The sequence below is a fragment of the Symphalangus syndactylus genome, chromosome 8, assembly GCF_028878055.3.
Source record: "Symphalangus syndactylus isolate Jambi chromosome 8, NHGRI_mSymSyn1-v2.1_pri, whole genome shotgun sequence".
Taxonomy (NCBI): domain Eukaryota; kingdom Metazoa; phylum Chordata; class Mammalia; order Primates; family Hylobatidae; genus Symphalangus; species Symphalangus syndactylus.
The window spans coordinates 79,774,292-79,786,604 of NC_072430.2; the positions used below are offsets into that span (position 1 = coordinate 79,774,292).

Here is a 12,313-nt window from a genome sequence, read left to right on the forward strand (position 1 = left end):
AGCCTCCTGAGTAGCTGGGATTACAGGCATGTGCCACCACACTCAGCTAATTTTTGTATTTTTAGTAGAGATAGGGTTTCACCATGTTGGCCAGGATGGTCTCTATCTCCTGACCTCGGTGTTCTGCCCACCTTGGCCTCCCAAAGCAATTATGTTTTGCTACTGTTGAAGTTGGCCAAAGATTTGATCACCGGAAACTTATTTTAACCACCAGTATATGTCTTCTTTGTTGTTACCAACTACCTGGATAGATTCTGATTCAATATATAAATATACAGGTTACAAATGTCATTATACATTATTAAAATAGCTTTAGTGACTAGGAGTACAAAAGTAACAAGGGTAGAAATCAATGAGGGGATTAGTTTGGTCATGGCATATTTGGAGCCCAGTCTTCATCTAGCCCAGCAATCCTACCTCCAGTAATTACACCAATACCAGGCTTTCTTCATTTCACATTTTTGCACCTAAATTGTGTGAAAGCAGTTCAGTTCCAAATGACATACAATTTTACGTTCAAAAGCTCATTTGGACCCATGAGTCCAAACCAAACCAGCAATGGTCCTCAGCTATAGGAGGGGAATAAACAAAGCAGATCCTTAAAGACATGCTGATGGCAAATTTATTATTATTTTTAAATTTGGACATGTATTTCATATATAATTCAAAAGTTCTTTAGTAATATATATTTTTTTAAAGTAGCACCATCAAAATCAAGCCACTGAAAACTAGAGAGAGAGCACTAAATTTTTTTAAGGAGACAAAGATATATCATAAAGACTAAAGAAGCATATGAACCTCAAAGTCCTTAGAGAAAAAATCAGAAACATGTAAGCAGTGCAAAAATATAAGGTAAGAAGTACCACTCGCGTAGGAGAGAAGATATATTTTAAGTTGAGCAAAGGTCTGATTGTACTTTTGAAGTACTGAGAGCGGGAAAGGAGGGAAAGAGCAAATAAAACCTCAGGATTGCTCAACGAGAGTAACAAAGGACAATGGAGTAAAGAAACATGCAATTGGTATTTATATTTTTTGTTAAAGTGGCCAAGGGCCTAGAGGAGTTTCTGTGTGATTACAAACAAAAAAATGTCAGGTTTCCTTATATAGAAAGTCAAAGACTGGGATAGAGGTGAGGAGAAAAAACAAAACCAAAGACTAAAAACCAAAAACATATAGACAGTGTGAATACTGTTTTACCAAATCCTAGCAACTCTTGAAACTTTATGGAAAAAGACAAAGAAGATAAAGGAACTCATTTTTCTGAGAACAATTGTGTCTGTGCATTACATATGCTATAGTTTGGATGTTTGTCCCTGCCCAAATCTCAAGAATTGTAGTCTCCAGTGCTGGAGGTGGGGGCTGGTGGGAGGTGTTTGGATCATGGGGGCGGATCCCTCATAGTTTGGTGCCATCTTCATGATAGTGAGTTCTTGCAAGATCTGGCCATTTAAAAGTATGTGGCACCTCCCCCTTCTCTCTCTCTTTCTCTGTCTCTCTGGCACTACCTCCTGCTTTCACCATATGATGTGCCTGCTCTTCCTTCACCTTCTGCCATGATTGTAAGCTTCCTGAGGGCTCCCTAAAACCACATAGATGCCAGCACCATGCTTCCTATACAGCCTGAAGAATCATGAGCCAATTAAAGCTCTTTTCTTTATAAATTACCCAGTCTCGGGTATTTATAACAAGGCAAAAATGGCCTAATACAACAAATAATATATGTATAAATATATATTCCCTAAATACATTTTTAGAATTTAAGATTTAAGTTGCTAAGTGAGAGTTTATTGGAGAAAACCAGAGTTGTTCTAAGCATACTATTGGTTGTGCCTAACCTCCAAAATGCTGCTTAGATGCTATGATTAGATTTGATGGAACAAACTTAATATTCCTAACCTAATGTGTGAGCTTATAAAAAGTAATGAAAGAATGAATAACACCTCATTGATCAATATTGGTCTTTCACCCACAAAGAAATATATTAAAGCTTACTTTTCCTCAAGCTACAAAGCAAGCTACCATTGAGGAAAACTGAATATACAGTCTTTGAACTTGACATGATTTACATTCAGTGCATAAAACAGAAAATAGTGGGCATTATATTAAAGCTTTATCGTGTTTCTATTAGGAAGACCAACAGACATGGAAACCAGATGCCTTCAAAAAACAAAACAAAGCTCTAAAGTGATTCCATCAACAGAAAAATGGCCCGTCTTCTTCCCTTGAGCCTGCTTTTCTATTTCAGAATCATTTACTCAAATGTTCTTGCCCTTGCCCATTATCAAGCAATAAGCTATCTTTGAGTCTGGTTTTTGGTCCATACCACCAATCCAGACCACATGGGAATCAGGAAGAGCTAAAGATCAGCAGATGAAGGGCCATCTGGAATAAAGTTCTGAGGGTATTTCCAAGCCACAGCACTGAGGACCAACTGGCAGAATAGTCTTGGCCTCAGACAAAGAAACCACCTGGCAAGTGTAGGTGGGATCCAGAGGAAAAAACCGAGGGTGGTAGAACTGATTCACTAGGAAATCACGTCCCCTCTGGAGATTTGTTTCAGCTGCACTACGTAGGAAAGAGGGGTAGGTCTTGCAGTTTAGAAAACTGCCCTAAAAATAGAACTGGTGCAGGAGGAAACTTTGAGAAGGGTCATAAGGAGAGGGCGCACCTAGAGTGGGCATGGGGACTCTTGGGCTATTCTTTTGCTAGTGCCTCATTTTCCCAAGATGCTGTGAGATTCAAGAGGCAATGAGAATGTCAATAATGATCAACAACATGACCAGACCAGGAAGTCACCCTGAGAATAGGCAGGGTGCCCATGATGAAGGGGCTGGGAGTGCAGGATGAAGGGGATACATGCACTGAAAGCTCTGTGTGAAGCATGAGCAGAATTTCATTCCAGGCTTTTTCAATAGGCTGGGGAGAAGTTTTAATGCACTGACAGTCAAGATAACTTCTTAAGCATTGTTTTGAGATTCCTGTAACTGCCATCTAAAAGTCAAAAATTAGGAATTCTTTTCTTTCTCATGGAGTACATGAAGTTATGAAACTTCTTTTCTCTCTCTACAGCTTGCCCATTTTCTTTCATAGGTCATTCCAAATCCATATCCTTTACTTCCAGGGTACATTTTCTTCTCTGCTCCTTAGATCTTCCTATTCTTTCCTCTACTTCCCACTGCCATCCCTTCAACATTACCACTACTAAGAAACCATGGAATCTAAGCTATTGGCATTGGGTTGCCTGTCTTGACAGTAAAATGGGATCCACGCACTTCAGCCGTGGTTTAGACACCTGTAGAAAACCATGGGGGAGAAAATGAAATGGTGATGTGGGTTACATGGGTAGATCCATTTGTCCAAATTATTAAGTTCTTTTTATGTACATTAAATTTCTCTCAAAAAGTTAAAAATGATTGAGTAGGGGGTAGGGAATGGGTGTAGATAAATATAAAGCAAGAATAATAATTATTGAAACTGAGTGATTGGTACGTAGGAATTCATTTTACTATTCTGTTTACTTTGTGTATGTTTTAAATTTTACATAACAAAAGATGAAATGGTGATTCTTTCCTATGTACTACATCACAGCCATGAATATCTGTATATTCATTTCTATATAATCATATCTATTCATATACATTCATACATATACAGTTGCTCCTTGAAAAACATGGATTTGAACTGCGTGGGTCTGCCTCTCAGGCCTCCCCTGCCACTTCCTCCATGTCTTCCACCTCTGCCACCCCTGAGACAGCAAGACCAACCCTTCTTCTTCTTTCCTCTCTTCAGCCTACTTAACATGAAGTTGACAAAGATGAAGACCCTTGTGATAAACCATTTCCACTTAATAGATAATAATATATTTTCTCTTCCTTATGATTTTCCTAAAATATTTTCTTTTCTCCAGCTTACTTTATTGTAAGAATACAGTATATAATACATATAACATACAAAATATGTGTTAATTGACTATTTGTGTTATTGGTAAGGCTTCCAGTCAACAGTAGGCAATTGGTAGTTAAGTTTTGGAGAGGTCTCAAGTTATATGAAGATTTTTTACTGCACAGGAGTTTGTATTAGTCAGTTTTCACACTGCTATAAAGAACTACTGAAGACTGGGTAATTTATTTTTTTTAAAAAAAGGTTTAATTGACTCAGTTCTTTATGGATGGGGAGGCCTCAGGAAAATTACAATCATGGTGGAAGGCGAAGGAGAAGCAAGTACCTTCTTCACAAGGCAGCAGGAGAGGGAGCAAGCGAAGAAGTGTCACATTTGAAAACCATCAGCTTTCATGAGAACTCACTCACTATCAAGGGAACAGCATGGGGAAAACTGCCCCCATGATCCAATCACCTCCCACCAGGTCTGTCTGCTGACACATGGGAATTACAATTTGAGATGAGATTTGGGTGGGGACACAGAGCCAAACCATATCAGGGTCAACATCCTTAACCCCCGTGTTGTTCAAAGGTCAACTGTACACACACACACACACACACACACATATTCCTGAGAAGTGGAGACACTATTTCAGTACCATCTGGTCCTCATTTTATCACATGTGGTTCACTATTCACTCAGTGAGGAAGAGAGGGCTTTGACATCTGTCAGCCTATCCAACATTTGCATTGACTTATGCATTTGGTTATGAAGTATTTTAGCTTTTTCTGGCCTCCAGAATGGGAGCTGGGTGACTGGAACACATCTCCTCCTCACTGAGATTTGCAATAACACCACTTTATGTAATCCTCTCTATCCCTTGCCACCATCTGTGCTCCATTACTCAGGATGAAAATGGAGTCTGCAATGTGATATCTCAGGGAACAGCCAGATATGTGACCAAATACTTTCCCCTGAAATTATCACTCTGACTGACAGTACTATTAGAGACACTGTTCTTCTCATTCTTGCCTGGTAGTTTATTTCCTTTTCACTGGTACGTTCTTAAATTACCAAAATATGTATAATCTATGGTTTTCACTAACTCTCTAGTGTTTATTTCATCACCTCAACATGGGTTACTTCCTTCCCATCCTGTTTTATCTTTCTCAGTTTTGCTGCCTTTTCCTTAACATAATCTCCTACATTATCTGGATTAATCTCTATATCGAATGTATTCCATTAAAAAAGAAAGGCCACATCCTAGAACTCTTTGAAAATAGTCTGTTCATAAACCACTCACTAAACATTTCAGTGTAAGACAAAATACTTAATGATTTAGACAAGTGAAGGATAGCTTAGTATGAATTATGGAATATTTAAAAAGAAATATCCTATAAAATAAAAAACTATTACACTCAGTAAAGGAGAGAGGCTTATGAATGACTGGAAGTAGGAATGCTTGCAGACTCATTTTGATGAATAGAGAATAATGTTTTTTAATTAGCATACTAATAACTTTGTGAGTAAATTTTTCCTTCTCAAGTACTGGGAACAGCATGCCTTCCTAATGAGGTTGATCTGCAGACCCACTTCCATTATTTATCTGCTTCATAGATACTTTTTCTTTCTTTAAATATAAGACAAATCAGGAAGATCTCTGCCTCCATTTTTATAAATTTTGAGTTAGTGGAGTCTAAATTCATGAAATTCAACTACCATATGGTATCATACAATAAATCAAGAGTTTTTAAACAACTGTAACCTGGCTTAGACTTTTCTGAAGCAATCTACAGCTCTTCATACTGTTTCCTACACATAAGCGAGATGGTAATGTTCACAAAGTAATCCAGCATTGATGCAGATGGTAACTGCAAAATGTAGAAAAGAAAAATTCCGAATTCACTAAAACTAGGCACAAAGAACATGATAGCACATGGTTGATACACAGCAGCTGGGATTGACACACATTGGGCCAGGTGGAATCACCTCCGTCCACACACCCTTATCTCAGGTTTCCCGGGAACTGGTCCCCTTCTGCTTTCCTTCTCATCCACATGACTCCTGCAAACTTCAGCCTTCATGCTGGGTGATCCCAGGCCCAGCCTCTTACTTCCTGCACTTTCCTTTCAGCTAGAAATATTTCAGCTTTTGTCTTGCCTTTCTGCCAAAGTGTTTTTGCTTGTTTTTTACAATTGTCAAAATCACTAAACTTTAATATTGATTCATTACTATTATTTAATCTATAGTTCATATTCAAGTTTTATCAACTATCCTAAAAATGTCCTTCGTAACTTTTTTTTTCTTGGTTCACAGTTCAATGGAGGATCACATATTGCATTTTTTAGCGTATTTTTATTATGATAAAATACACATAACATAAATTTACCCTTTTAACTATTTTTAAGTGTTCATTTCAGTGGCATTAAGCACATTCACACTGTGATGCAATCATCACCACCAAAGTAGTTTAAAGAGTCTTTATCACTGGGACTCAGGGGAGGTCTGAGTCCTTGGCCAGAGCTGTGGGCTCTGAACCCAGTCAGAACAAAGACCTTAACTAAGCTATGACTAACCCGGCACAAATAAAACAGTACAGTAATTTCTCAGTGTCAATGGGGGATTGGCTCCAGGAGTTCCCTCAGATACCAAAATCCGAGGATGCACAAGGCTCTGAAATGAAATGGTGTAGAATTTGCATGTAACCTAAGCAGATACTCTCATATCATACATGTTCACTACAGACATTTTTTCTGAATATTTTTGAACAGAGCTTACTTGAAACCACGGATGTGGAACCCACAGATACAGAGGGCTGACTGTATTTAAAATAAGGCAAAGTGCAAATGTCCTTGATGCACTAAAACAGGCATTCTTCCATACCCAGCTAACATAAAGAATAATGGTTAGACCATAAATTTAACACTCCAGGTCAGTCCTGAGCACATATGTAGGTATTTCATTAGTAAAAGTGTACCAAAAGTCGAGGTTAACATGAACTTGACATTGAAGATCAAAAGAAGAGGAGGGAAATATCTGAAATCCCCAAGGCATTTTTTTTTTCTCACTTAAGCTCCTCTTTATTAGCGGCGAGTAAATTTTCCACATTGTGAATTTTCAGAGACAAATTCCTCTTGTGTTTCTCTCTGTTACCCAGCTCAAACTGATCTGGACGTGCCTGAGCAAAAATACAATTAGGTAGAGAAATCTGTTTTAAAAACCAAAACAAAAACAAAAAACAAGTATGGCCCAAGAGTGTCATTAGAATTAGTTTGCATATTTATCTAGGGAAACTATAAGTTGGTTTCCTAGGTAAATATCCAAGGCTGTTTCCAAAGATATTCCTGGGAATATGTAGTACATATGCTTTTGTATCTCCGAATTTGGAGACCGTTCCAAGGTTCCTGGCTGCCACTTCAGAGAGTGGGGGTTATATTTATGTTTCAACATCCTGAGTGAGTATTCTGGATGTGGGGACTGAATTTGAATCAAGGGACTTCGTAAATTTGCCTTCTAATTCTGAACCCAATAAAAAGAGGAGCAGCAAACAGGACACTTGTGGTATCAGAAAAGGAAGAAAACATGTTTCTAGCACCTATCAGGTACCATCATTTTACATTTTACAGAGACGAAATAACCCTACATTTTACAGAGAGGAAAGCAGGGCTCAAAGATGTGGAAAGTAACATGTTAGTATGTGACAGAGCTCGCACTCAGGCTCCTGTGGTGCCATGGGGTCATGCAGTGTTGCTTGTCTGGGCAATCCCATGAACACTCAGTTTCCAATAACAGATCAATTGCAAGCTGGAAAAACATTTCAGATGGTGTGCCACAAAGCATTTCTTAGAAGATGTTTCCTGCCTCACCTTTATCAGTGGCTGGGACAAAGCCATGGAAGGCAAATCCACCTGATTTGCATATGATTGCATATGCTTTATATGAGATGGACACTAAATGCACTAGGTAACTAAATCAGGATTGTAGAAAATACAGACAAGCTGGAGTAATGGACTGAATGGAACAGGATATTACAATGAGGTAAGTGTCAAGGTCTGCATATAGGTTCAAAAAGCCAATTGTACAATAATACATGAGAGAAACCAAGTTTAAGAGCAATGTCTACAGACATTTTTCTGGCAACAATAGAGTCAGAAACAATTCATAGGATCATGTGGTCACAGACACATAATTCTAAGCTATATTAAAAGATGTAGGACATCTACAATAAGCGTGGTAATATTTCTACTTTGAGCTGCACTGATCAGGTGATGATCTAAAAGAAGCATTTTATGCCTTCAATAAATATTTACTGAGTGCCTTCTAAGTTACTAGGTACTGTGTTAGGCCTTGGAGATCTGGTGGAGAACAAAAAAAGACACAGTCCCTGTTGTCACAAAGCTTAACAGCCCAGGAAATGCAGGTAAAGTAAAATGTGCTCAGAGAATGAAGAGGAACTTAAAACTATGTCTTAGAGCAACAATAAAAGAAATGGAGGATTTTTAACCTTGAGAAAAATCTTTCTTGAAGTGCGTATGAGAGATTGATGGGGAAGATGGAATTATGTTTTATGGTAGATTTTACGCTTTTTTTTTTTTTTTTTTTTTTTGAGACAGAGTCTCGCTCTGTCACCCAGGCTGGAGTGCAGTGGCACAACCTCGGCTCACTGCAAGCTCCACCTCCCGGGTTCACACCATTCTCCTGCCTCAGCCTCCCGAGTAGCTGGGACTACAGGCGCCCACCACCATGCCTGGCTAATTTTTGTATTTTTAGTAGAGGCGGAGTGTCACCATGTTAGCCAGGATGGTCTCCATCTCCTGACTTCGTGATCCGCCCGCCTCGGCCTCCCAAAGTGCTGGGATTACAGGCATGAGCCACCACACCCGGCCGATTTTACGCTATTCAAAACATGCCCTGCCCCTCTTGGTGAAAAGACTATGCACCCTCAGCCCACAAATGTTAGGGTTGGCTGTGCAACTTGTGAAGTTCCTCTTCATGGAAGAATTATGTGTCTCAATCATCACTGGTCTCCACGGCAACCACATGACTTGCTTTGGCCAATAAAATGTAGGCAGAAAGTGATTAAGAAAATTCAGCTAACAACATTAAGAGTGGCAGTCCAACCTTGTTGTGGCTATTAGAAATCTGTTGAGTAGATTTGGTTTCAAGCAGTAATACAACATTCAGCTTATAACCAAAAAAAAAAAAAAAAAAAAAAAACCTCTTTTACTAAGCATATGCTATCTTAGCCAAAACCAGAAGTGAGGTTGTTCACCAAATAAGCCCAACAGAAGCATTAAAGCCTGTATTCTAATTATTTTGTTTGTTTGTTTGGTTGGTTTGGTTGTTTTGGTGTTTTGGTTTTCGTTTTTCAATTTTTTATTTCCATAGGTTTTTGGGGGAACAGATGGTGTTTGATTACATGAATAAGTTCTTTAGTGCTGATTTCTCAGATTTTGGTGCACCCACCACCAAAGCAGTGTACAATGTACCCACTGTGTAGTCCTTTATCCCTCACCCTGCTCCTACCCTTTCCTCCAAGTCCCCAAAGTCCATTGTATCACTCTTATGCCTTTGTATCCTCAGAGCTTAGCTCCCACTTGTGAGTAAGAACATATAATGTCTGGTTTTCCATTTCTGAGTTACTTCATTTTTTTATACACAGAGTCTTACTCTGACACCCAGGCTGGACTGCAGTGGTGCAATCATGGTTCATTGCAGCCTCTACCTCTCAGCTCAAGAGATCTTCCCATCTTAGTGCCCCAAGTATTGAGATTACAGATATGTGACCCCAGGCCTAGCTAATCTTTTTGTTATTGTGGTTTTAGAGACAGAGTCTTGGTATGCTGCCCAGGCTTACATTCTAATTGTTACTATTTCCCAAAATTAGATGGCCCAGCTATCATTAACACATATTAGTGCTGCCAATTTTACTGTAATAGTGGGTTTGATTCACTTTGTTCCAATCAATTTTATTGATATATAAGGACACCTGCAATGTATCACACGCAGTTTCAGCTAAAAGTTTGGTGATCAGGCTGGAAATAAAAAAACTGATGCTTGGCTTTATTACTAAGACTGTTGATGCTACTCTTGTACAGTAATCTGCTTCTACTTAAGTGGCTAGCATTAGGAAATGAGTTATCATTGGTGACCTCTAAGTGAAATTGTAAAGATGTCAAATAACTTGGTGGTTTGCTTGTACATGAAAAAGAAGGATAACATGCTTCCTTTTTTTCATTCTGTTCAATACTTGAGCTTTTTCTAGGCACTCAAGTCCCTTTGGAAACCAATTTAAATATTTATTACAATTAAGAACTGCTGCTTCTAAAAGGGACTGCAGAGTGAACTTCAATTAGACTTTATTTGCTGGGATTTGCCCTCCTAACCCCTCCCTTTCACTTATTCCATATTTGTGAGGTTGCATTTAAATTACAATTCACCTTTATGACCACCTGAGCAATTAGTTTATGTTCTTAGAATAAGATATTGCTCAAGTAGTCCCTCCTCAACTAGAAAGATATCTCAATTCCAAATCTGTATAATTGCCACTGTGATAAGGGAAAAGTTGTCCTTTTCTTACATTATCACTAGCTAAGACTTCAAGTGTAAGCAGCAAATATCACATGCTTATTTTGAAAGTACTCATGAGGGTTACCATGATACTAGAAAACATAGTCTCATATATTATAATCCAGTTGGATAAATGAAAAGAACATAAAACATATAAAAAATTTAAAAGTTGAAGAACAAAACCTTTAGGTAACAGATCAAGATAAAATAGTTAATCTGCCACTATTTCAAAAAGAATTGCACAAAAATTAATTGTATTTATGTTTGGAAGAGGAAGAGTTTGTATTAAGGCTAGGAAATCTTATACAATGCCTAGCACACAGTAGAACTTACCAAACATTGGGTGAAGAAATGAATGGAGTAATAGGATGGCTCAGAAAGAAAGCCCTCTTAGAAATGAGACCAAAATGACAGGATTTAGCTCCAATTGTGAGGACTTTTATATCCTAGATATGGAGCTTGGGCTTTATCTTTTGGCAAAGGGAATGTTGATTGTCCCAAATTCAAGGCTTGCTCTCCCTGTTAGGGTATCATGGATACCTTATCCTTCACTTTCCCACTCAAAAGTGTTATCGGTCTTCACCTATCTGCCTTCTAAGACTACTGCAGACTGAAGCTATCTCACCTTCCTCAGGCATCTCTGAGTATTTCTCATCTGTATAATTCATTGGGTAATTAATCACCTGTAATTTTTAATATATCCTATGATAGTTCATTTTAATGTGTCAGCTTGACTGGGCTATGGGGTACCCAGATATTTGGTCATTCTAGGTGTTTCTGCAAGAGTGTTTTTAGATGAGATGAACATGTGTATAGGTAGATTAAGTAAAACAATTGCCCTCCCCAGTGTGGGTAGGGCTTATCCAATCAGTTGAAGGCCTTATTAAAACAAAATGCTAATCCTCCCCTAAGAAAGAAGGCCTAATGATCTTCGAACTGGACATCATTTTTTGTCCTGCTTTCAGACTTGAACAATAAACATTGGCTCTTCCTGTGTTTCGAGCCTGCCAACCTTTGGAATGGAACTACACTGTCAGCTCTCCTAGTTCTCAGGCCCTTAGACTCAGACTGAAACTAAACAATTCACTCTCCTGGGTCCAACTTGCTGACTCATTCTATAGATCTTGGGACTTACTAGTCTTCATAATTGCATGAACCAGTTCGCTGGAGAATTCTGACTAATACGGCCCTCTTCTCTTGTCTTAAACTATTACAGTATTTCAATCTAGCTTAGCCTTTCTACATGTTTACAGCCGGCCTTTCAAACTAGATTGTAAGCTTCCTGAGGTCTGAGATTAGGAGGTATTCAACATGTGTGTCTCTTTTCAGGAGTTACTGGGGACTTGACTGTGGAGAGCAGTGTGGTTAGCACATGCAGTTTGGCAGATTACACCCTGCATAAGGTCCCCACTGAGAGGGCAAGTGGGATAAAAATCTAGCACCAGGTCCCCTTTACCAAGAGTGGCCTTGGCACAGGGCTATGCTCATCTGGAGGAAGAGAAGTCTGTTTCTAATTCTCAAAGCAATTGAATAGGCTATTGGATGCCCTAGACAGCAGCATTACAGGTTGGTCCCAGCCATGGGCTGTGTTAGCATCCCAGAATAATACAGACTGCCTGCTCTGTTCAACATTTGGCAGGACTCACCTAGCTCCACCTTAAAATGGCCAGAATTAAGTATCAGGAACTCCTATAAATTCTCCACAAAACGCTCTAAAGGCAAATGTAACTTCAGTTGACTTGGAATTAGAAAAATACATATTATATTAATGACGGTGTTTCCATAATTTCAATATTTAAAAGTATACTAGTCAGGCTTATTAACTGCAAGTACCAGAGTCCAACTTCAAGAGATTAAGCAGAA

The 12,313-nt window shown here is 38.7% G+C and overlaps 1 protein-coding gene across 1 annotated transcript in view; it reads left to right on the top strand.

The window, feature by feature from the left end:
* The first annotated feature begins 2,382 nt into the window (after window positions 1–2,382).
* LOC129488080 (thymosin beta-4-like) overlaps window positions 2,383–12,313 on the top strand; it is a 272,872-nt gene continuing 262,941 nt past the window's right edge. The window contains exon 1 of the mRNA XM_055289813.2: window positions 2,383–2,392. The gene's annotated coding sequence lies outside the window, so the exon portion shown is untranslated. The remainder of the gene's footprint in view (window positions 2,393–12,313) is intronic.